At 34.5% G+C, this 26,332-nt stretch overlaps 1 protein-coding gene across 1 annotated transcript in view; it reads left to right on the top strand.

The window, feature by feature from the left end:
- The window catches only part of TENM2 (teneurin transmembrane protein 2), a 2,693,686-nt gene that overhangs the window by 999,106 nt on the left and 1,668,248 nt on the right, over positions 1 to 26,332 (top strand). Inside the window, exon 8 of the mRNA XM_036224946.1 lies at positions 19,071 to 19,116. The gene's annotated coding sequence lies outside the window, so the exon portion shown is untranslated. The remainder of the gene's footprint in view (positions 1 to 19,070; positions 19,117 to 26,332) is intronic.

Genomic DNA, 26,332 nt, shown 5'->3' with positions numbered 1-26,332 from the left:
TCTTTAATTATTACTGTATAGGATATCCCGTTATCTTTAATTATCACTGCCGAATGGTTGCAAAAATTCAAATACTGCTGGCAATCAAGAGTCATTATACAATAGCATGATCGCATCTGTTCATATTAACAGATAAGCAGAGAAAATCAAAACAGTGTCTGATTTAACCACTAAAACTGTCTGAACAAAATATTGTATCTAGCACTCTTAATATCTCATGGTGACTTTGATCTGATTAAAGTCCAAAGAAACATAACCACAGATGCAAATATTCTGCTGTTTCTGAAATTCATATTGCTGAATTTCAATGGGCTGAATTGCTGGAATCCTACTGAAGCAGAAGTGATTATGGGCATAGTACAAACTTATGATAGGAGGATATCTAAATCTCTGAAGCCGCAGGTGCAGGATTATAGCAAAACCCCACTGAAACATTCAGTGTTCTGTCTAAATACCCCAGTACAAAATTAATTAGGCAGTTGATCACATAATAAAGCTATGATGGATGATCTAATGGAAACTAACATCTCAGAGTCAGTAACAAACTTGATTCTCTTATTAGATGTAGCTGATTTTCAGTTCTGCTATTTACAAGATTGTGTGCATAAAGAAGATGAAAAAGAGGGGGGTTCTATTTTGAAAATGAGAACTCAGTTACAGTATTTATCTCTGTTGGAAACTATAATATGTAAGCAGTGTAGAATTTGTAGATAGACATTTCTGCGAGTAATTCTCTAAGATACTTGGCTGAAAAGCACATCAAAGAACAGAGAAATAATGAGACAGGCTCCAGCTGTTGGATTCCTACAGCTTTTGATTTGAGCTGTACTAGAAACTCCAGGTTTTGATCCTGTGTTGATTATTTCCATGGTACTGAAGTTGATTTGTACATTATTTAAAAACAGACAGTAGGCAGCAAACAAGGAAGAGTTTGCAAACTACATCCTAAAGGACGTTTGTTTGTCTAGTCATTTCTTGCATTCCACTTAGGGGCTCTGCTGATGTGCATGGCTACCTGTAGAGGAACAGACATTAAAATGGAGAATGTGTAGAACAGAGCTAATCAAAGGTTTTCAAAAGAAATCAGGACAAGGCTATAACTAAAATGGCTATGACATCCTGAGACTAGAGGATGTAAAAATGCTACATGTTCCATGTTGCTTTTCAATTTTGTAGAAGGATGTGAATGATTTTAAGAGGGTGAGAACTGCCCACTTTGAAAGAAGGAATGCTTATGTATTCAAGATATAAATCTTAGAGTTTACTAAAAACTCAATCAGCACTGGGCATCCCTTTCCCTGATCCATGGCTTTAGGATGTCCTTGCTTAACAGTCACCCATTTTTCAGATAGTTTATCATTAAATGTTTAAAACATGTTTTATTCCCTAAATGCAAAACAATGGGAAATTTTGAAAATATGATTTTTTAAAGAACTCTGCCCAAAACTATTTCTGATCATAATGGAGTAATATAAGTCAAGGAAGAACTCCTGGTTTCTGATACTATTTCGGTTTTTGATCATGTGTTATTATTCCTCAATCTCCGATAAACCAAATGATGCCCAAGACCAATGGTTTTTTAGCTGGCATTGTTTTCATTGAGTGGAGGACTATGCAAGGTGAAATGCTGTCTGATACAACTTCTCTTGAGAAAAAGAAGTCCAGCTGTCAAGTGACTATTTGATCTGGTTGTTCATGAGCTCCTTTCAACCTTTCTTCATCCCTTCTTTCTTTTCTTTTCTCCTCTCCTCCCTGATCTCATCACCTTTCATGGGCACAGATTTATAAACACAGAAACGTAAGTGCAAAAACACAGTTGGAAGAGCTACTTTCTGAACCAGTGAGAAAAAATATTTAAGGGTTATTTTTAGAGAAGCTCTCATGACCGATCAGCTTATTGACTCAGAGAGGTATCAACAATCAATACACAGTTCTCAGACCCTCTTGGAGGCCACCGTTTGATATAATATTGACTCCATGTTCTTATAATCAATAATCACTTCCTCTGCATCTGGTTTCTCTTGCTTAAGATGTCAATATACAGTTCTCAGAGACATCCATAATAAAATATAATGTGAAAATGATAATGAAAATTTCCATGTTCATGGGCACAAGTCATAAATACTTTTGGAGTTGTGTGAAATACCAGAAATTATAAGACATGTTTCTTGCCTTCAAAATAATCTATATGGAGCTGAAGACAATAAAAACAATGTAGTCAAAAGTTTTCAAACAAAATCTGATATAAATTGAACAAATTTTTAAACATTTAAAGACAACTATAAAGTAGTATGCCATTTAATGGAAAATTATTTGTTCCAAGAAGGTTAATATAAATCAAGATTAGTATAGTTTTTATAGACTGCAATTAATAAAACAGATGCATTCAGATTAAAATGTGTGTTAAACTGAGAAAGAAAGTTGGAAAATTTCTTAAAAAGCAGTAGAGAAACTTTCTGAAATATTGAGCCTGTCTTGATTAATAACTGCAAAAGATAGCTAGGCAATTTAAAAATAATTTGATTATATTATATGCAGGCATTTTTTAATAAGAAAAATATAAAATGCAGAGGAGAGAAAAAGAGGAAATAAATAACATAATTTAAAAATTAAAAGAGAAAAATCTCTTGTTTGATATATATTTCCCTGAAAGCTTTGCATAGTGTCCAATCATGGAGAAATTATTAGTCAGGTTTGCTAGGTTATGCTGCAGTGATAAACTCCCAAATTACAGAGGCTTGATAGAACAAAGGTTTTTGTTTTTAACTTGCATTGTAATGTCTAATATTGGAAGCACTTCTGCTTCCCACAGCCCTCAGAGTCCCAGTGTGTCAGAAGCTTAACCATACTGTAGCTAAAATTTTTGGAACGTATGACCTCCAGGTTTGCTCTGGTGGGATAAGACAAAGCAGGGGGCTTATGGAGGGGGTTTAGAAGATCCAAGCATATAAGTGGTTTATATTACTTCTGCCACAAGGTCCCAGATTTTTCTAAAAATAAATTGACATATGCAGTCTTCCTAAATGCCCTGGAGGAGTAAAATGAAAAAAAAAAAAAGATTAAAAAAAAGATTCGGAACAATATAGACTTGTTTACATGTCCTTCCACTATCTCAGGGACAAAATTTGAATGACTACATTTTATAATCCAGCTTTATTTGAATTAATGAATTGTGAATGTGTCTTTCCAATGTGTATAGAATATTTTATCATGTAAATATTGCACCCTTTACATAATATATTCATTACTGTCATACATTTAAATTCCAGAGTATTTTTAATGTTAAGCGTAGCTGTAAGATACTGGTGAAGAGTGTGGCTTTTCTGTCAGAAAGATCTGGATTTGAGTCTGCTTAACCCCTTTCCTTATGAGCTAAATAACTGGGGGAAATTCCTTGAACAACTTTTGACTAGATTTAATGATATTAGGTGAAGATGATAATGTCTGTGTCATTTACTACCTTCGGGAGTAAATTAGATAATAGGAAGTGCTCAATCCACAGGTGCTAGTAGGCATTTATGGCGATGTTGGTGGTGACACGTTGTGTTGTCATTGTTGTTGTTTTCTTACCATATGCTCGTTGGTCTAAAAGTACCTATTATTGCCTGGAGCCCCTATATGATCATAAGCATAAGAGTTAACGCTAAGGAATTTTCTGTAGCACAACCAGTCTGAGGTTTACCTTAAATTTAATCCGGCACAGAAGGATCATCTATATTATCAATGCCACCCAAGTAATTTCTTGGAAGGAACTTGAGTGGTTTCTAAATTATGGAAAAATAACATGGTTGTATATTGTGTTCAGACAGTGCTGTTCTTACATAGCGAGCCACTTCGCTGTGAGAGAATAAAATGTACTCCTGTCTGATGCTTTAAAACAAACAAACAAACAAGCCCTAAATAAAAAGGCATATCTGTATGGATGATCACAGCAGTGTTTAAAATAGCAAATATATGGATATAATTTAAACAGTTATCAGTGGTGGTAGATAAATTATGAACTACAACACTAAGCAGAATATGATATAAGCATGCACAAGGAAAAGTGTACTTGGTACATTATCTATCGATGTAGAAAGATTTCTACAATCCAGTGTGTCGCTTTCTATATGTCTCCTGTGTTTCGTTCCTCTATTATTCTTTTATAGGCTTCCTTTGCATAAAATGAATCTTTTCCAGTATAGTTTATACACATACTTACTGACAGTATTGTCAGTCTTTGTTCATTTGTGCCATTCTAACAGGTGTGTAGTGGTTTTACATAGTAGTTTTAAGTTCATTTTCCTAATGAAAATTACGTTAACCATTTTCAATATACAGCGAGGTATGTGTTCAAATGTTTTTGTCTATTTGTATTAGTCTGTTTGATCATTGAATTTTGGGAATTATATATTCTGAATACAAGTGATTGATCGAAAATGCAGTTTGCAAATATTTTCTCCCAGAATGATTTGTCTTTACGTTTTCTTAACAGTGTCTTTTGAGTAGCAGAAACTTTTTGTTTGTTTATGAAGTATAATTTTTGTGTATCATTTTATGAAACATGTTTTGATGTTGTATCCATAAGATATTTGCTTAAGCAGAAGTCAAATTGTTCTTTTTTTCTAAAATTATATAGTGTTAGGTTTTACATTTATGTCTATGATTTTTTGACTTAATTTTTATATACACTATAAAACATTTTTTTGTTTTTGTTTTTGTTTTGCATTTCGCATTTCAAAGATCTAGTACCATTTGTTGAAGACTACTATTCTTTATCCACTAAATGGTACTTTTGTCAAAATGCAGTTGTCCATATGTTTGTGAATTTATTTCTGAAGACTCTAGTCTTTTCCACTTATTTATTTGTTTATCTTTATGTTAACAGCACCCTATCTTAATTCTGTAGCTTTATAATAAGTGTTAAGACCAGGTAATTTTAGCTCTATAATTTTATTCTTTTTAAAAATTATTTTGAATATTCTAGGCTCTTTGCCTTTCCCAATGAAGTTGGAGTAAGTTTTCGAGTTTTTACGTGAAAAGCCTGTTAAAAATTTTGTTTGGGATTGTGTTCAATCTGCAGATTAATTTGAGAATAATTGACACCTTAACGATATTGAGTCTTTCAAACCATGAACACCATATATCATTCTGATTATTTATACTTTCATTTCTTACAGCAGTATAGTTTTTAGTTCTCTGTGCACAGAGCCTTTACATCTTTTGTCAGGTTTATCTCTAAGAATTTCATGTTTTGATGCCAATATAAATTATAATTTTTTTAATTTCAAGTTTTATTGTTGTTGCTAGTATATTATAATATATTACCTCCTATGAATTATATATATATGTGTGTATATATATATATATAAGCTTTAGATACGTTTCCCTCTAAAATGACACATTTACTATATAAATATTGATCTTATATCTTGCAACCTTGCCAACTTCACTTATAAATTCTGTAACGTTTTTGTAAAATCTACATTTTCAACATAGGAAATCATTTAATCTGAATTTTTTTTTTTACTTTTCTTTTCTGCTTTATAGCATTGATTAGAACTTCTAGCAAAATATTTAGTAAAAGTATTGAATGTGGACATCCTTATCTTCTTTCTAATCTTGGGTTGGACGCTTTTAGTCTTTCAGTATTACTATTGTGCTAGCTATGGATTTTTCATAGATGTATTTTCTCAGGTTGATGAAATTCCCTCTGATTTCTGCCTTGCTGAGAGTTATTATCAGTAATGGATGTTGAATTTTGTCAAAGCTTTTCTGCATCTCATGAAATGTTCATATGTTTAGGTCCTTTTTACCAGACTTGTATTTCTGGCATAAACTCTATTTGGTTATGACATAAAATATTATAAATTTTTGGATTTCATTTTTTAAAATTCTATTTTAAATTTTTTCACCTATAATTATTGGCGATATTGTTTTATGGGTTCTTTTCATGTCTTTGTGCAGTTTTGACATCAAAGTAAGTATGGCCTCATAAAATGGATTGAAAAGGAGTCTTTTCTTTAAAATTTTCTAGAAGAATTTGTATAGAATTTGTTATTTCTTCCATGCATGTTTTGTAGAATTAGCCAGTGAAGCCACTGAAGTCTGGAAATACAAATTCAGTTTCTTTAATGGATTTATGGTTTTAATTTCTGTAGTTATGGTAAAGTCAAACATATTTTTATGTTAGCCATTTATATTTTCTTTCCTATAGATTACTTTTTCATATCCTTTGCCCAGTGTAATAAAGATATCTTTCTTTACTTATTAATTTGTGAATACAGGATGTGTGCGTGTTTGTGTTTATATAATTTTGTAATCAGCCAAATGCGTCATTTTAGAGGGAAACGTATCTAAAGCTTATATATATATATATATATATATATATATATATATATATATATATATATGATGCATAGGAGGTAATATTTTATAAGATATTATATTATTAAATTAATATCAAATTATTAAAATAGATGACACATAATCACTATATATATATGTAAAATTAGTTCATTTCTTACCCCAACTCTGCACCTCCCATGAACCACCCTGTCACCTAGGCCAAATCTAAGTAAGTGATCCTTTTCTTATTCCAGATACGTATAGCCTTTACGCTATATATTATCTTATTATAACTACTTTTGTACTTCATACTAGTTAAATAAGAAGATCATTCTCTTTGTTTTTTGTTTATTTTTTTGCATGTGTATTTTGGATAGAAATTAAATATACTGTGGTTGATCTGAAACCTTGGATCAGCATAAGGCCTCTTTTACAGGTGCTTAATCTGTAGTAGAAATGTGGTGGATAAGGCAAGCTCTGGAATCCACATTAAATTTTATTTTACTTATTTATCTTTGGTTTACAAATGGTAGCAGTAAGTCTACAGACCAATATAGACAATTTAAATAGGATTACACAGGGATTTGCTATTCTATGCTTCTGAGGGTGAGGTTCAAACTGGGTCAATTTATCAAGGAAGAAATACAAATTCTTACTTTTTAATTTTAATTATAATCATCAAGTGTGAGCAAGTTTACATAGTATTGTCTTCAGCAAGGTTGAGTTAAATACCACAGGTTAGGTCTGGGTGGTTATATGGACATGGAATATTTTTGTTTTAATTTCTTCAAATTGACAAGGTACATATTATATGATTCTTCCAGTGACTTTTTTTTTTTTTCACTCTCCATAACCACTGGCCTTATCCTACGGATGTTTCTAGTAAGCTCCCTGAGAGCAGAGGGTCACTTCTTTCCTTTTCTAATCCCCCTCAGCATTTAGCACCATACCTCCCATGTCTCTAAACATATCATGCTCAAGGAAATGTTGAAGACTTCATCTGCCACAATATTATTACATATGCTACTGAGTTTGACATAGCAATAGTAATAGTGATAATAACTAGAACTGAGTTCATGTTATGTATCAGGCACTGCCCTAACTGCTAATTCTCCGGCTTTTATGAACGAAGAAACTAAGGCAAATCAAGATGAAAGAAGAGGTTGAGTTGGATTCAGTCTCAAGTGCTCTGACACCATATGCTGGAGTCCAAATCACTGTGCTCTGTGTAACTTTATAAAGCACTGCTTTGTTTGCAAGCCTTTCCTTCCTACTAGGCCTCATGTTCATTGAAGTCAGGTCTCCTTCTTGTTTATATTTGTTCTTTTGGACTGTAGCACAGTGTTTGGTACAGAGAAGCTCTTAATAAATGCTAACAAAATAATGAATTAGATGAATGCCAGAATGTTCCAGAACAGCATCCAAAATTTCTGTATATTTTATAGTTCCCCAGAAGGTATATTTCTGCACACAATGAATATCATATAAATATTCATTGATGAGGTAACTGAAGTTGATAATAAATTGTTCTCGTAGTCATAAAAGTAACTAGTTGTATTAGTTAACTACTTGGTATCATAAACATTCCCAAAGCTCAGTGATTTAAAACCATTTATTTTTTTCTTACTTGGGTGTAGTTAGGTAGGGAATTGGACTTCTAGGTTGAGGTGGACCCGAGTGAGGCCGAATTCTAATCTGTTTCTGTATCTCCCACTTTCCTTGGACCAACGTACTTAACAGGGTGGTTAGTTTAGTTTAGTTTAGTTTAGTTTAGTTTAGTTTAGTTTTTACGAAGATGACAGTGGTATTTGAAGACAAACCTAAACATGCAAGCGCATCAAAAGTCTTATTGGTCAAAGCAAGTCAAGGTCGAGCCCAGTGTCAAAGTGCAAGTACACATGCCATCTCCAGTTGGACGAACTGCAGAGTTCCTTGGGAAAGGGTGTGAATTCTGGCAGTGATAAAACCTGGAGTCAATACCTCAATCCACCACATTTGTGTTGACCAAGCAAGTGATAGAGTAAAACATTTAGAATCATCAAGAGCAAAATTTTGATTAAGCTCTTAAAGTGGTGTAGTAGAAGTTTGAAGCAAAATCCAAGTCAATTTTTATTTAATCACAGTTTTCTTCCACCCTTCCAACAAATGGTGGATAATGAATATTACAGTCATTTCTAGAGTAATCAACTGTAGTATCCCAAACAGAAGATTATAACTTCAGCTGGAAATTGAGCAGTAGGACAGTCGGAGACTTAAAAACAACTCACACACACAAAAAAATCTCATTTAGTTTCATGTGGTACTTTGCAATAAAGAGAGAGGGTAGGAGCAAGGAAATTAAGAAATTAGCAACATAAACAAAATTGTATCCCAACAGAAGACTGGACTTGTCATTAGAGGAAGCACCAGAGAGAATTCGCATATCAGAAAATGATACATGAAGTAAATGTGACTGACCCTGACCAGTAAACACTGAAAGATGTCTATTATAAAATGGGAAGGTGGTAAATCTAGGAAATTAAAACAGACAAAATAAAAATTTCCTTTTGCTTTACATCAAGAGCATTATCTTTCGCATAATTTTTTAGAGTTCCTTAAGCCTATGGCATGAGTGATGCAGAACAGTGTAGAAGTGATTCCTCTCACATTTCAGTCTTAAAAAATCAGAAAGAGGCCATTCACTTCCAAGCCGTGTACCCCTTTGCAGGTAGTGCAGCTGGATATTCCTCACTGTTTCTTGAGTCTTCCCCCAGAGCATCTGACAGCAGTGTCAATGGCTGGGTCTAAATTAGAACCGGAGAGAAAAGCTGAGACCTCAACTTGTACATAAACGAATACTGCATATTCTGCTTAGAGATAAAAGCAATAAGGGACAATCCGTCATGAAGTAGCAGCCCTTCTGCAATTGTTGAAGAAATTCCTGTAACATTTTTTCGTGTGTGTTTTTAAGCAATTTTCTTTATTTTTCCCAGTATGGAATGTCGCAGACCTTCAAATTTTTTACCCCTTGGTTCAAATTGTGTGTTATTTTCTAGTGGTTCGGTCATTTGCTGTTTTATATCTATAAATGTGTGTATACATATGTTTACATAGGGCAAAAATATAATCATTTTCTTGACAAAAAATTATTTTTATACTGTTTAACAGAAAGAACAAAAGGTATGAAATTTAAAATGCATTTTGAAGTTTTAGTTAAAAACAAGATAAAAGAATTGTTTTACAAGATATTCTCCTCACTTCCTTACCTTTAACCATCAAAGGTAAAGTTAACTGTAAAATAGAATTAAATTTATCAAAATGTAACAGATGTGAATAAGATCATAATTGTCCATCATTTTCCCCTACTTCTTAAGCCAAGAATATATTAGATCTACTCTTACATTTCTAGTGAAAAAGCAGATGTATGTTTAAATACTAGAAGCCTTAGGATCATAATTTTTTAAAATGCTGTAGTATATGTTTCTGAAAAATCTGATTGATTGTAGAAATGCTTGGGATGTAAAAAGAATCCTCAGATCAAGGGATGTAAAAGGAATCCTCAGATCAGACTGCTTGTCCAACATCACATCAACATAATTCACACACTTTCTATCTCTGCTTCACTTTGCATATGTAAACCATGGAAATTTCAGCATGTTAGTGTTAATGTAGACTGTCCCCTGGGCCACTAAACTCAGTTGGAGATTACTATCTCCTCCCTAAATCACTCACATGACAGAAGGAAAACTTTGACCTTGAACTGATGAAATACATACTGCGTTGCATTTATCTACTCATTCATTCAAATCTGTGCTTATTTAGCGAATATCTCGTAGTTCAGATATTCTGCTAGATATTGGGAATTAGAAGATTAATAAGACAAGGGCACTACTATTGAGAAACTTATAGTCTAAAGGAGAAGATACCCATACAAACTTATAAAATAATGGGGAAAATGTCACAACAGAGCTATGGGAAGAGTTCTGTGGAAGCAGAAAGAAGGCAATTAGTTCTGCCTACAGAAGTCCAGATAAGTTCTACAGAGAAGTTGACACATTTGCTGGATCTTGAAAGATGAGCAGAAATCTGCCAAGCACAGATAAAAATGGAAAATGTGGCAAGAGCAAAGAGCCTTTGCAAATTTGCTGAAACACTCCCCCCTATTGTCTGCTGATGGTGACCAGTAGGCCAGATGTGATTTAAAACACTACCAGGGGAAGTTAAGGTTTTTTACAGATACTGTTTCCTCCTCTCTGTGCCCTAAAAGAAAAAGGGTAGAAAATATGTAGCATAGAACAGAACCTAAGTGGATTTAAAATATATATATATATATTCTCATGCTAATGAAGAAACATTTCTTATAAAAATATGAGCCTTCTTGGTATAGTCAGTATGAAATCATGTGAAAATTTATCATAGGTAGTAGCATTCTGAGCATATATAAACACATAGTATTTGCAAATTCAACAATTTGGCTTTAAACTGAATTCTATGTTATATAGTTTGAGGGGTGAAGAGGGGGATGGAAAGAAGCAAGTTATTTATGTTATTAAACAAGGCATTTATCTCGCTGGAAAGAGTGTCAGTGAGGGTTGTTTAAGTAGTCTTCCAGAACATGAGTTCTCATTTACAGTGAGGGATTCCTTTAAAATTCTCCATATTCCCTATTTGTCATATTCTGTTGTTTTCATTAGAAATAATTGAATTAGAGGGTTTTAGTCATCATTTTATCTATCATTTTGGCCAATTCCCTGAAGAAGGATGAGAGTCATTTGTATGCCTCCCTTCTGCCAATTGCCATCTGTGGCAAAGAGCAAAGTTATCATGCAGTGTATTTTTAACGGGTAGAAAGAAATGACCCTAGACTTGACTGCGCCTCTTTTGCTACTTACATTTTACTCCCTGGCCAAATATTATTTCCTTATCTAGATTTAGAATACATACCTCTTCTTTCCCCTTTTTAATCTTATCTTCCTACACCATATTGATTGCATTTATCCATTAATTTTGTTTCCCTGTTATGTTAATATACAACAATTTGCCTGATTGACTTGTGAGACCTCTTTTTTTAGCCGAATTTCCAGTCCTGTTCTTACCTGAACAACTCTGTCACCTTGGTACTTGGGAATGGTCAAGTCAGTTTAAGAGCACTGTAGCTTCAACTCTACCATTTATTCAGAGTAGTAGTTGGATATCTTAATTTGCAATCGTGTGTGTGATTCCACTAATTACCAGCTCTATGACCTTGATCATGACTATCATAGCAGGAGTCCATCATGGAAATCTACTGTTTATACCTTGTCATCTGATCAATCTCTTCCTACCACAAGCTTTACTTTCTCAACCTTCACCCCAGAAATCGCTTTTCTCATGTGAACCTGTAGAACAGAATAGTTCATTTTGATAAACTTCTCACCAATTCAGCCTCCCAGCCTCAAAATATCTTGTCTCCTCTCCTCTCAACCTCTCTCTCATTCTCCCTCCCTCCTTTTTTGTTATTTTATTTTCATTTTATACATGTACAATTTTAAACAATAGAGTTTGTTCATATTTAATAATTAGGTGATTACACACACTCAAATTAAGGTTTCTATTATTCTTGAAATGTTTTTTTTTTTTTCTAAAAAGACGTTATTTCAAGTTTGTGACAATTTCCATTATTCACTTCTGACCAACACCTAAATGCCTTTCATCAGCTCCTTTATGCGGGTATTGTTTTCTCTTATACCTGTCCCTCTTCATTCATTGATGTTGCCTACTCAGTCTCCTAGAGATTTGAGTTTATGACGCCTGGCATAGACTTATTTATAGCCACAAGTGAGATAAGATTTATTTTTAGGAAACAGAAGCCAAATAGTTAAGTAAGTTTTACAAGGTCATATTACCCAATGCCCAGTTTCTAAATTTAGTCTAATATCTTCCTCTTAAACCAGTGTTTCTCAGATTTGAGCGTGTCTCAAAATCATCTGGAAGTCTTGGTAAAGAGATTGCTAGTCCGCATTCCAGAATTTCTGCTTTACTAGGTCTGAATTAGAACCATCAAGTGTTCATTTCTTACAAGTTTCCCATTGATGCCGGTTGGGGAACCACAATTTGAGAACCATTATTGTTTTCCATTATGCTTTTCAGGTTTATCTTCCCAAAGTCCTTTTAATTTACCTCTAAAATGAGTTTAAGAGTATCTACTCTGCCTTCCTCTCAAGGTTGCTGTGAGTTTCAAATGCCTATAAATTGCAACGAATGCTACTAAACATATGCAAGCTAGTCTCCTTCATTAGAGTATGGGTCATGAAAGCTGGAGTGTGCCTTACTCATGTTCAGATTTCTGGTCCCTGATACCTAGTAAGTACTTTGTGAAATTTTTGTTGAATAAATTAATGAACAAAAAGTGAAATCCAGGACTTAATTAAAATTAAATAAATTTGAAAAAAAGAATGAAGACAGAAGTAGAGACCTGGTCCCTACCAATCGGTGACTATTTACATTCGAGAAAATAATTTCTGAGGCATGTCTGTGCTTCTCTGATTTATCTGGTAGCTTAGTTATGCTATGTTAAGAGTGCAAAAGGAAGTAGTGTATCATTCGCTGATAGTGTTTGTGATAGTTTCTCCTCTGGGTAGGAAGACTTCCTACATAAACATTCCAAGGATTGTAATTACTATCCAGAGACCAAATCCTCTGCCCTGACAGTTGGAAAATGACTCTCTGCACTGACGGCCCCACAGGACGAGAAATGCAATAGCTCTGCTACTACTGTGTAATGTTGCTAAGCTAATTGCCCGCACCCATAAATAGTGGGGAAAAGTGAGGTTGTATAATCTCCACCCATCCTCAATTATCTGTGGGACCAACTCGCAAGCCTCCCAGAGAATTGCTGTGGTATACTTTGTTACACAACAATATCGGCTGTTTGGATTTTAGGTTTTCTTGTTGTTCAGACTGCCCCCAGCGCAGTTCTACTCCCCCGCCCTTTCCTTTTTCCTAAGCCTCTTGCTCTTACTCTCTCATGCATGCCTCCCTTTTCTTTTGTTTTCCTTTGTAGCTTTACCCAGAGCCACTCCCACTCCTTTGTTCTCACTGGATTCTCCTGACTGGTTTCTCTGATCAGCTTCCAAATGTAAATAATTAAGACACTACTCTTGTCTTTCCGTTCCTGTCCTTATTCTACACTGTGCAAGATGATTCGCGCTGAAGCTTTTTAAAATCGGTGTTGACACAGGCTGCCGTGCCCTTACCATCATACTCACCTCAAGGCTCTTGTCTTATTTCTGTACCCAGGACTCGAGATCAGCTTTGTGAAGAACACCAGTGGTTTTCGTGTTGGAAATCCAAAGGCCACTTCTCAGTCCTGGTCTTACTTAAACTCTGATCGCATTTTATATGGTTACCCACACCTCCTTCTCGAAGAGTTTATTCTCCTGGCTTCCATACTATTACGAATTCCTGGCTTTGCTCTTCCTCTCTGACCACTACTTCTGTCTCTTCCGTAAGGCGCACTCTGTGCCACACTCCTAAATATCGAACTTCTGTTCTTTCTCTACAATCTTTCCCTAAGTGATCTTCCACACTCATGACACAGTGCCATCCAGATGGTAACATTCACCTTCACCTGTCGCTCATCTCTGCCTCCCGTCTGGCAGATAGGTCCGGGTACCCACTGTCTACTGAATAGCTCTACTTTAATGTCTCTCAGGAGTCTCCGTCTTAAGATGTCCAAAGTTTTACTTTTGAATTTCCACATTCTAACTCCTCCCACAATTGATATTTTCTCTTTCTCCCCTGCCGTTTCTAACCCCAAAATGTGCACCAACATCTGTCTTCAACCTACCCATTCATCCCCAGCTACACAGTTCAATCCCGTGTCTGATTCATCATTATTTCTGCCTATGGGCCTTTACCCTTGTTAGTTATCTCCCCAAAATACTGTTCTTCACACTCTTCACCCAGATAATTTCTATTTATCTGCAACTCTTAAACATCCTTTTCTCAAAAAGACCTTCCTGGACCCCTCACACACAATGGTAAACACTTAGAGCATTTATTCAATTTTTCGTGGCACTTGTCATGAATCATAATTCTATTTTTATATAAATGTTATCTCCTAAATATCTGTAAGCCTTATGAATGCAGCATCCTTGATTTTTTTGTAATCAGTGTATCGCCCGTTTTAGCTTAAGGTGTGATACGTGTTATATCCTTAGTAAATACTTGCTTAGTAAAAAGTCCCCCTTAGAATTTTTATTCTCACCAGATTTTCTCTAGCTCTTATACTCATTTTTTACTTCTTCCCTCCCTTCCTTCCATCTTCTTCCTTACCTCTCTTCTTTCTTTCATTTTTTTATTCCTTCATGGAAAATATGGACTTGCCAGTTAAATATAAAAGTTCCTACCTATTTATCAAAGGTTCGGTCTTATTAAAATCAGACAACTAATTTATTTCACATAAAGCAATATATGATTAACAGCAATTCCCCCCCTCCCCTTTATTCTCTCTCTCTCTCTCTCTCTCTCTCTCTCTCTCTCTCTCTCTCTCTCTCTCTCAAACCTGGCTTTGTAAACCTAGACAATGTGGAAGGGAGATATTTCTTGGATGACAAAGATACATAAGTCTTAAAATACTCAGGATTAACTCTCTTTATTGAGTCATTCAATCATTTTATTCTTTCATTTAATTATTCAGTCATTTATTCATTTAATTAATCAATTATGCAGATCCTGCTGTGTATTATGCTTGGATCCCCACTTACTTGCTAAGGTATTGTGACTAACAATTTATTCCTCCATTTTCTTATCTCCTAAAATGGGTAAAAATAATAATTAACTTATAGGAATATTATGAGAAGTAAATGATTCATTACACACAAACATGACTATCACAAAATAAACTCCCTTTAAGTATTAGCTAGCATTATTTTTAAAATCACCATCAGTTAACTATCACTTTTTCAGGCATTGCGTTATATAATGTGGAACAAAATAAAGTTTATACCTTCACATTGCTTACATTCTAGTGCAGAGCAAACTGTGGCTCTTTTACCACATCTGGTCCATTGACCATTTGTGTAAGTAAAATGTTATTGGAATACAACTAACTCATTCCTCCATTTTGTCTAAGGTAGCTCCGTGCTGCAACAATGACTTTGAATAATTGCTGCAGAGATTGCATGCCTGACAAAGCAGAAAATATTTACTATTTTTCTCTTTATAGAAAAAGTTTGCTAACCCTGTTCTATGCAGATATGCCTCTCATGCAGATAAGTATACCCTCCTTAGGATATTTCAGTGACACATCCACTGGAGTCAGGGAGATCGGTATTCTATTTTACTCCACCACCGTCTTCTTGCTTGGTTTTCGTATGCCACTTATCTTCCTTACGCACCAGGTTCCGTGATTCCAAAAAGGGCTCCATTGTCGTTTCTGACGTGTCTTTGCAGGGTTAAATAATAAAATGTCTATACAGTACCTAGAAACATTGGTACTGAATAAAAATTTACCTCTTTTTTTTTAGAGAATAAAGAATTTAAGTTATATCGATATTAGGAATATTAACCATTATTCCAACTTTATAACTACGCGAAACAATTTCAGATCAGAAGTTGAAATAGTCACGGCCTGTAACAAAATAAGGTTCAGTAGAAGAAAAATATATTTTAATTGCACTAAATGCAAAGAAAAGATATGTTAAATTCTACTTTCCATTCTAATACTATTTTTGTTTTACCTTCTTAGTCTTGGTTTAAATTTGCCATGATTAAGTTATAGGTTTCACCTCGTTATATGCTAATGATGTTCCACTTCTAATTAGATTTCCAAGATGCTTCTGGTGCAAAACACAATGGAAAACACTGTGTAAACTAAACCGCTTAGAAAGGAGAACAATCTTGTTCTATATGAGGGAAATAGTTTTTTAAGGTGCCTCTTTAATAAGAGCTTAAAACAATAAATCTGTGAAGATTTGTTTTTTTCACAGTAGTTAACCAGTCAGTAATGTTGCCTGCAAAATTCCAAGTTAAAAAATAACCTTTAAAGATGCCATATAAAGCTAAATTTTCATAACGAGTGATAGTAAATGATGACACTGGTCACAGGAGGAACCATGGTGCTCGCCTGGAGCCCTCGCTGCATGTCACCCACTTTAGCTCTCTCCTCTGCGTCTTACCTTTTATTATTTTCAAGGGAAGGTGATGGGACAGCGCACTTGGAAAAACCGAAAATAATTTTAGTGTTGTGTTTACCAAAGGCGATCTAACCGTTGGCTAATTAGGTAGATGGACCTCCATGGCTTTAGTCATTACACACACACACACACACACACACGCACGCACGCACGCATATATTTTGTTTGTTTGTTTTTGTAAAATGCTGCTTCATCCCTCCATAAGGGCACTTTAAGGCAGTTAAGCATTCTTCTGATTCCTCTGATTATATGGCCTGATTGAAAAATGAATCTTTATGATTCGGCTCAAAAAAAGAAGTGGTTTGTATTGTTTGTTTTGTTTTGTTTGACCACATTGAAGCTCTCCAGCAGTTCTAGGGCGAGAACAGAAGCGTCTTCAAAATGATCAGTTTTCAGGTGGAAAACACCTTTGACAACCAATCAAATTGGGTCTAAGAAGAGAAAAGTGTAAGGACAAGGGATAAGAGAGTCACATTGTAAGCAAACGGCTCTGTGTTTTCCTTAATAAAATGGGAATGGTCACCAATGCTTTTTAGGCCAATATAAGTAGTCTTTTGGGACACTCAATTTCGTTGTCCTACTTACTGAAAGGATATTTTATCATAAGTGTCCAATAATCATGGCAAACATAATTATTAATTTATTGTTTCTAGTTTAAATTTTTTCAAAAATTGTGAAACTTTCTGCTTTTCATGATAACATTTTCTCTACCCTTTTTGCCCTGAGGATCCTATTAGCAGAGAGATGAGCAATTCAGTTTCATCGAGAATAAATTATGCTTTCGTTCTTAAAATATAAGTACTAAAGGACCCTAAAGATTAGATATTCATTTGAAGCCCCCATCACTCGAAGTCTTTTTTCCCCCTTAATGTATGGAACTTCTTATGTTACATAAAACGACACATATTTCCAAAAGTTTAGAGCCAAGTTACCTCAAAAGAATGCCGATGAGGATTGTGGGAGGTGTAGAAGAGGAACACACTATTGTCGAGGGTGGAGATGTTCATTCCTCAGAAGCTGTTTCTGAGACAGGCTACTTGTGTTTTCCAGAGTGATGGGGTGACTAAGCTAGTCACCCTCTGTTTCAGAATGATTAGAAAACTCTAATTCCTAAGAAACAAGGAGATGAATTCTCACTTTCCTCACCACGGGTCTGAGGATGCAATGATGCTTTTAATTATGCAAGATTCATTGGTGCCACTCTTGTGACAAGCTGCTATAAATGAACACCTTAATTACCTCAGAGTCGAGCATTTCTTGTAAATGCATTTCCATCTGAAATACGCTTGTTGGTACAGCTTTCATTATTTTTTTCCTGTCAGCATATGATAAAAGAAAGTGTTTGTGCCAGGTTCTTATTTTACTCCTAATTCATGGTTAGTTTTGCCCAATGGCTAAAGACCTCGTGTGTCTTTGCCAGCCACAACTTGTTATTCTGACAGTAGCAGAGGCCTGCGAGTTTGTTCTGCTCTGACTTAAATAAAATTGCAATTAAAAAAGAGGTGACTCTCCAGGTTTTAACATATCTCAATCTTTACTTTTTTTTCCTCAGAATTATATCTATCAAATTGAACTAGGTATTAAACCACTTTTCTCTTATTTATTATTTTTGAAAGTGTTTCAAATGATAGAATCCATTTATCAGAGAAACACACTTAAATTCCTTTTTAAAACGTATTCTATTTGTATTTTAGTATAGTTGTTATACAATGTTATACTAGTTATATTAGTTTCAAGCATACAATATAGTGATTCAACATTTTCATAGCTTACAATGGGACTACCCCACTAATTCTGGCAATCATCTATCACCATGCAAACTTGCTTAAATTCTTAAAATTAACTCTTAATGATCTAATCATTTACTCACCCGTTTTTTTTTTTCTTTACATCCTCCTCTTCCTTTCATTTTAAAAGGTGAGAATATATGTTCAATGTGCTCTATTTCTACTATCTCACTTTTCTTTGTACATATTGAATTTGGCTGCCTGACTGTTTCTTTTAAATTATTGTAGACATCTTTAGATATGAGACAAAAAATAAAATTAAGGAGGAGAAGGGGTTTGACCCAAGTAAATAACAAGAAAGAGAAAATTTATTCATGTGTTCTCATTCCAATGTAGTTAAATAGGTTTTATAAAATTTCAAAATGAAATATAGATCAGAAGCTCATTTAATTCAAAATCTGAAGACATGGATTCTGAAGAAAAAGAGAATAGTCTAGGTTTTCTAAACAGATGTGTGCTTATCCACCTTGGTCTATAACAGGCACAGTGGATGGTTATTGATAGCAAACCTAAAAATAAATTTCAGATGAAACTTATTGCATGGATTGTGGTGATAGTTTCATCATGTTTACTTATTTCCAAACTCATCATATTGTATACATTAACTATGTACAGATTTTTGTATGTGAATCATACCTCAATTAAGTGGTTTAAAAGGAACCAATTTTCAAGAAGTTGTCAAAGATTTTTAAAAGCAAAGTTGCCATTCAGCAGTTAATTTTTGAATTGTATTCTGGGTTAAATTATATAACTGGTAGATACACTAACAATAAGTGCTTCTTGCTTTTTCTTTCTTTAGAAATGAGGAGTGAATGAAGGCAGGAATTACTGGAAGGGAGGTCAGGGTAAGTCATATCATATTTATTTCTTACTTTTGAAGTGCACAGAGCACATTGTGTAAAACTTGTTCAGGAACTCTCGGGGGCTCGTGTCTCAGTAAAATTAGACAAATTGAGTCTTTCAGGGGGAAATAGAATGCTTGCGATAGCTGTGCTGCACAGAAACATACCACTTGTCCCTGACATTTTGAGACCTGTGTTTTCTGCATGCCAACCACCTTACTGTGCCATATTGTTGAGTGGATCATGGCCAAAGTGGCAAGAGAACCTCTGGATGAATTCCTGTTTTAGAATTCTGAGTCTTATCTCTCTGTGTGGTTTGTTTTTGCTTTTTAATCCACATGGCAAAGGGAGTGCTTAAAATTGCTGGGTGGTATTGAGCTAGGCATATCTGAATATGACTCATATTCAAGTTCAGGTGCAAAAGGTCATAGACTAGAGTTGATTATAATGTAATGGTGTTTTGATATTTAAGCATCATTTAGTTGTTGCTTTTTATGAACTTTAAATGTATTTGACATTATGGAAGAATGAAACATTTGTAATATTATTACTGATCATGTAAAATCAAAAGCCATGGTATTTCTACTGATGACATCTATGGTATACTTCACTTTTGAGTGCATAATAGATATTCAGAATTTTCTTCTTCAAGTAGATAGAATTAGCCCAAAGTGTTTACAGAACTTTCCTAAAGTCACATCGAATGTAAATGAATAACAAGGTCAGAACAAATAGCATGTCGATATGTAATAAATTATAAAATCGAGAGCCTCTTTAAAAAGAGAAGAAGGAGAAAAGAGGCGGGGGAGGAGGAGAGAAAGGAGGAAAGAAGGAAAGAAAAGTGTGATTGTACTACAGGCTTCCTTTTTCTACTTGTGTGTTCAGAAGTCTAAATTCTCATACACTCAGAAATACTCCTTATTTGTTATTGATCACCAATGCCTTATTGAATCTTGCCAGTTCAACACGCAGGAGAACACTGGAGGTTTGGTGTATCATGGGGATTGTACAAAAGGAATTCTGAGCCTTCCTTCATCTTGAAAGAATTCAATTCCATGTGGGTTTTGTATATTGGGGTTTTCCCTAAAAATTTGTTTCAAGAAAGAGATAAGTTATTTGACAACATGTTAATATCAGTTCAATCTGACTGGTGGGTGCATGGATATCTTTAACATTGATTATTCTGCTTTGCTCTATTTTTCGAAATGTTTTATAATTAAACAGTGATTCAAAAATTATTATCCTGAAATAGCTTCACATTTAAAATGGTATTGAACATCACCGCAGTATCATGCCACCAACTCATTACTTGCGAATGAGTGAAATTAACAGTGCTCTAGTGTATTACTTTCATTGTAATGAGAGTTTTTAATGGATGTAAGAATGGCAGACCCTCTTGTATCAACCATATAGAGAATTTCATTTGTCCTGGACATTCTCAACATATGCTTGACTCTCCAAAATAATATAATATAATATTTAGACGGGCAAGTGACCAATCAGAAAAGGACTGTATATACAAAGCCCCTTATAGCAAGGTGTGAACACATCATTGAATTCAGGCCTCTGGTTTGAACTAGAATATCAGGTGATGGTTTACAGGAACCTTCACGAAGAGACAGCCGCTTCATGCCTTTGACCTTTTGGGAGAAGGGATTTCTATGTACAATGCAGGGAATACCCCGTTGTCTTTGACATCGTCAGGTTTCTCCATACTGATTCCCGAAATGTGGGTGTGATATCGGAACTCAATCTTGGACTTGAATATGAGCCATACCTTAGAGAAGTGGAAGATGAATATCTTGGATTTGTGTTTTTCTATGCTAAAAAAGAAACTCATGTATACACTATTTCGATTGGTTTTATAAAAGAGTAAAATTTCATATATCTATGTCAGGGTTTGCAAACTGGTAGCCCCCATATAAATATGACTGACAGGCATTTTTTTTTTAAATGGAAATGTTTTACCTAAATATTTAACTTGGCTTTTCTCATAGAAACATTAATAACTCTAACAGCACCAAATGCACATTTTCATATGGCCAAAATATTGCAAAACTAAGCAGCAACATACTCGTTTGAAAAGGCAGGAGGCTCCAGGTTCTTGCGGCCCTCAGCATCCCTTTATGTCTCCCACCTGCCTCATTCCACTCACTCACTCTGCCTGAACTCGTGAGGTGAGAAATTGTGCACACAGTTTAGGTACCAACTGGATCTCTTTCAGATGCAAGCTCTCCCTTACATTCCAGGAAAAATTGGTATGCCTGCAGGTACGCTTCCACATTCGGTGAAATACCAAAGTTCTCAATGAGATTTCTGCAAATCCGTAATGGGATTGAGGTTTTAACAACACATCTGTATGCTGTCCCTGTTCTTTACCACGTCGATGCAGACAAAGAACTTCCCTCCCTTATGAACAGCCCACTCATACAAGCATAGTCAACTTTACAGTAGTGTTGCTCATGACAGAGACGTCTCATATTAGGCCCCACTTAACTAAAAATTATTTTTTTGTATTAGGCTTTACAGTTCCTTAAAGCTTTCTTGGTGGCCTAAGGGACATGTCTCTTGACACCCTTGACATAGAGGTTTTGCATTGTCTCCTGTCTGATTCTCCCTTCCCTCCTTTTTGTTCTGTCATCTGCCTTTTCCTCCTTTAAGAAAATATGTTTTCTCTCTCTCTCTCCCTTTCTCTCTCTGTGTTTCTTTCTCTCTGTCTCTCTCTGTCTCTGTCTCTCTTTGTTTCTCTCTGTCACCCTCTTTGTCTCTCTCACTGTATCTCTCTCTCTCTTTCTGTCTCTCTCTCTCTCCCTCCCTCCCTCCCTCCCTCTCTCCCTTCCCCCCTCCCTCCCTCCCTTATTCCCTCCCTCCCCCTCTCTCTCTCTTACCTCTTTGGACCTTTTACCTATATAGAGCAGTGCATACTTTTCTTAATATCAGCCCTGGAACTCCCAGAGTTCCATCTCCTATTTCTAAATACTCACCAGATTTGTTGTACTTGTTATAATTTAGTGTGTTCATTTGCCGTCCTCATGAAAAATGAGTCCATTTTATGAAGAATGCCAGAAGCAGCTTTTAAGATAATGCATGCACTCTTTTCTCCTTTCCTTTTAAAATATGAAGACACGTCCTGCCTTTCCTATGCCATCCTATGCCACCCGTTAAACCTGTGGATTATGTATGTCAGTATCCACCGTCGTATGTGGTGAATGTGGAAGAAAGGTTTTTGAATCCCTGTGAAAGAGAGCACAGAGGGAAAACTTCAATTTATGCTCTAAAGAAAGTCAGGCAGGACATAAGCACATGCAGGGAGCCACATGTGGTCATTCTCTTCTCCCTCAGGTTTTTTTCTTTTTTTTTGCAAGGAAAATCATGGGACATTTGAAGATGTGGATCTTAAAAGAATGTTATGTAAGAGTAAACTCTAAGAGCTGAGGAATTACAAAGATGAATGTCAGACCTAAATATCTGAGATTGTAACATTTTGAAGATAGAATTTTTTATTCTGTCTCTGTAGAAATGATTGGGATGTCTTATATCTCTAAAAATGTTCATTTTTGTCAGCAATAGAGTCCGTCCATGTGTAACCCAGGGATTTTATATTGGTGAATTTTGGCAAGACCATTTTTTTCTGATTTAGGTAAAAGCCACTGTCCATGTCTCTATGAAACCTAGCATGATGTGAGGAATGTCATTTTATTCTTCACGATGTTCTTTTGGGAACTAAAATAATGAAATATGTTCTGTTTGAGTTTCCCTATGCAACAGAACTGTCTAACCAGTTTGTAAATTTAGTAGTATATTATAAATTATGTAGCACAGAATGCCAAATGAGGCATGGTCACCACATGTGATTAACCCAGAGTAAATACTAAGAGCATCTACTATCTCAATTCAGAAACTTTAGAGTCCAGAGAGGAGAGTGAGAATTTTTTTAAAGGATATTTTTATAGTTAAAAGTAATGCATTAAATCTGAAAGTTCACATCCTATTTTCTAAAGATGTGTAATTAAAATTTTCTTGGAATATAAATTTCCTGCAGGTTTAACCAAACATCTGAATATACTAGTTTTATAAAATTTCTAATTAGTGTTTATAATAGTTGATTTTTATACGCTTCCCAATTTACCAAGTAAAAATAAGGGCCCATCCTATAAACCTACAAATTTCATAGCAAATTTAAGAAGATAACAAAACATTAAGATGTTATGATATACATTACAGCGCATGTTCAAATTTTTTTTCTTTCCTCTTTTACCTTTCTACGTTCCTTCTTCCTTCCTTTTAAAATTGCGTGACTAATGCTTACTCTTTCTTTAAAAAGTCCTGCTGATGTATACTGCTATTTTTCTGTTCTTTCATACTAATATATTTTCTCATCTTCTATAGACTTTTTTTCCTTTGGCAAATGCCTTTTTGGTACGATGTGGGAACAAGTAGTGTACTGTTGTTTTACATGTAGCTGGGATGAATACATTGCTGACTTCTGGTAAAATTAGAAATTTTTTTCAAATATCAAAATGTCTGGTATTGCTTCTTGCATGAAACACTTTGCTGTAACTTTTTGCCCATTTCTTACTTTCTTGTAACAGAATATATGTTAACTAGTGTCTGAGATGTTCCATAATCATTAATGTGTTGGTTTAATTAGTTCACCTGGGTTCATTTTTCCATCTTTTTAAAATTTCTGTAACCATAGGGATAACTCTCATGTGCTTGATTAACATTACACACACACGCGCGCGCGCGCGCACACACACACACACATACATGCATATATGTGCATATATACATATATAAATATTTAACTCTATGGCAACTATTTAGCTTAATCCCTTTATATTTTCTTTGTATTATTCTAGAAGTAATTCAATAGATTTGTCCCCACCATTTTTGATTTTCATGTCATTCTCAAAACTGCTTTGTATACATTGTATAAATATTGGTTAGAGTAACAGATTCTCATTTCTAGTCAAATTTCTTCAAGTCTAACCCCTGGTATCTAATAAGTTTAAAACATAAATATTTGATTTCAAATTAACATTTCACCTGGCTAAATCCTTAGGGCTAGATCAAGAGGCATATATAATTCATATGCTGGAGCCCTGTAATTCCAGTATGTTCAAGAGGCACAGTACAAGACTGGAACATATTTATAGCAAGCTCCTTCCAGTATCTTGGGGAAAAGACCATATAGACATAGTCCGATCCAATAGAGACTCACCTTTTGAATTCTCTGTTTAAGAGATTTTGTAATGCTCAAGTTTAATGTAGTTTCAACACATTTCTTCTGTTAATAAAATATGTCTGCTTTCTCCTAGACAGCTAGTAGTCATTGTTAAGTCAAGCAGTAGCTACAGAAATAAATAAATAAATAAAATTTAAAAAAAAACATTTTGGCATGCTCTACCACACTAGAATTCATTAATTACCAGGAATTACAAATACAACTATGATTATAAAGGAAGCAATTACAACTATTTGCCAGTATTTTTAAATCATACCATGGAAACTGATTCATGGATACTCTGAAGTAGAAAAAAGTTCAGAATTATGACATGTAAAACATTAGGTACTTTGCATTTCTTCCTAAGCCAAGTGATGAAAAACTACCCTTTTTCGATACCCCTCAATGTTAGAGTTTTTAGGTCTAGGAGGCCCTTCAAAATTTGCAGATATAAATCCTATCCATAAAAAAAAATTAGTGAGAGTTACATTCTATTTTAGGGAAGTATTGCATTATTAAATAGGCTCATGAAACATCCCTTCCAAGGAGTTAGGGATTTCACTAATAACAATGAACATATCCCGAAAAAGATTAGAGAACCTTCGAGGCAATTATAAATCACAATAATAGTTGCATTAAAAAATTAAAAGAACATTGTCTGGAAATGGCACACTCTACAGGAATGCCTTTCCACTCAATTTCCGAGAAGAGCATCTTCATTAGTTATGGCAGAGTTACAGGACTGTAAAGATTCAACAAATATGATGCTGCTTTACGCTGTTGTAGGATATGAATGACAGGGTTACCTAGGCCTTTATTTGGAAAGAAATCTCCAACACTGTTGGACTCAGGCTAAAATATATGTTACCCGTTTTTTACTAGTTCTATCATCTTAGCTACCAGTTATTGTTTATTCAAGGGAAGTTGGCATTGAAAGATAAAACAGACCCATAGCAACGAAAAGGATGACTAATAATTCGATGGCTGCTGAAAAAAGGAAAGGAATATTAATAAAAAGAAAATTGAAATTGGATTGATTGCCAGATATTTTTAAACATAAATTCAGCATTTGATCCCAGGTTTTATTAATGAGGAAGTAATGAAGAGAGAGTACTTTATATGGCTACTAAATCTGAAATGTTAGTATTTTTTCTCTTTTTTTTTTTGCCATATAAGTGAAATAAAAACATAGAAGACAGTGTTAAGCTTAATGTAACTAACTAAGCGTCTTTTTAGAAGTCATAGCTTAGTGCTATATAATACTTTATTCCATTAGCCATAGAATAACCATCAGCCCAATTGCCTTTTCATATGATAATTTGTATTTTTGAACTAATATTTCAAATGCATAGAAAAGGAACAACATATCCACCACCAAACTGTGAGTGCATGACAATCAAAAATATCTCTGGATGGTTAAAATCAATAAACCATTTTATTTTTCAGTTCATGAAAACATGTCCATCTTTCAGAGCTCTCAAATTATAAATGTAATAGACAGCATATCACTTTTCTCATGACTTGATTTCAGATTTATAATAAATGAAAAATTGTCATCAACTTAAAAATAGTGTAGAAAGGGTCAAATCCAGGCAATTAAAAATAATTTATGAGACTTACTGTAAATTAACTTTATTTTATCAAACCTGGCTTAAATATGTACATAAAACAAAGGCTACTTAATTTATGTAACTTTTACCTTTTTTTTGTATAAACACCATGTTAGGATATATTTCAACATATTAGTGAAGTGATGTTCAGAATAAAGGTTTTCATTTTAAAAATAACTGTCTATAGATGAAATATACTGAGGTTTATGATCACAATGGGTGGCATTTTAGCAAAGGAACCAATTTCAGAAGAAAATGCAAGGGTATTTACTATTGTCTTAGTAAAATGTAAATCAAATTGATCTCCAGAACATTATTTTTATTGTCATCATAAAACATAATAAGGGAGAGTAAAAATTAACATCTTCATGGGATTTTATTA

This window comes from Rousettus aegyptiacus, unplaced genomic scaffold, assembly GCF_014176215.1.
Source record: "Rousettus aegyptiacus isolate mRouAeg1 unplaced genomic scaffold, mRouAeg1.p scaffold_m13_p_7, whole genome shotgun sequence".
In the NCBI taxonomy this organism is placed as follows: Eukaryota; Metazoa; Chordata; class Mammalia; order Chiroptera; family Pteropodidae; genus Rousettus; species Rousettus aegyptiacus.
Note: the sequence above shows the minus strand (reverse complement) of the source record. Positions and strands in the feature narration are given on the sequence as shown.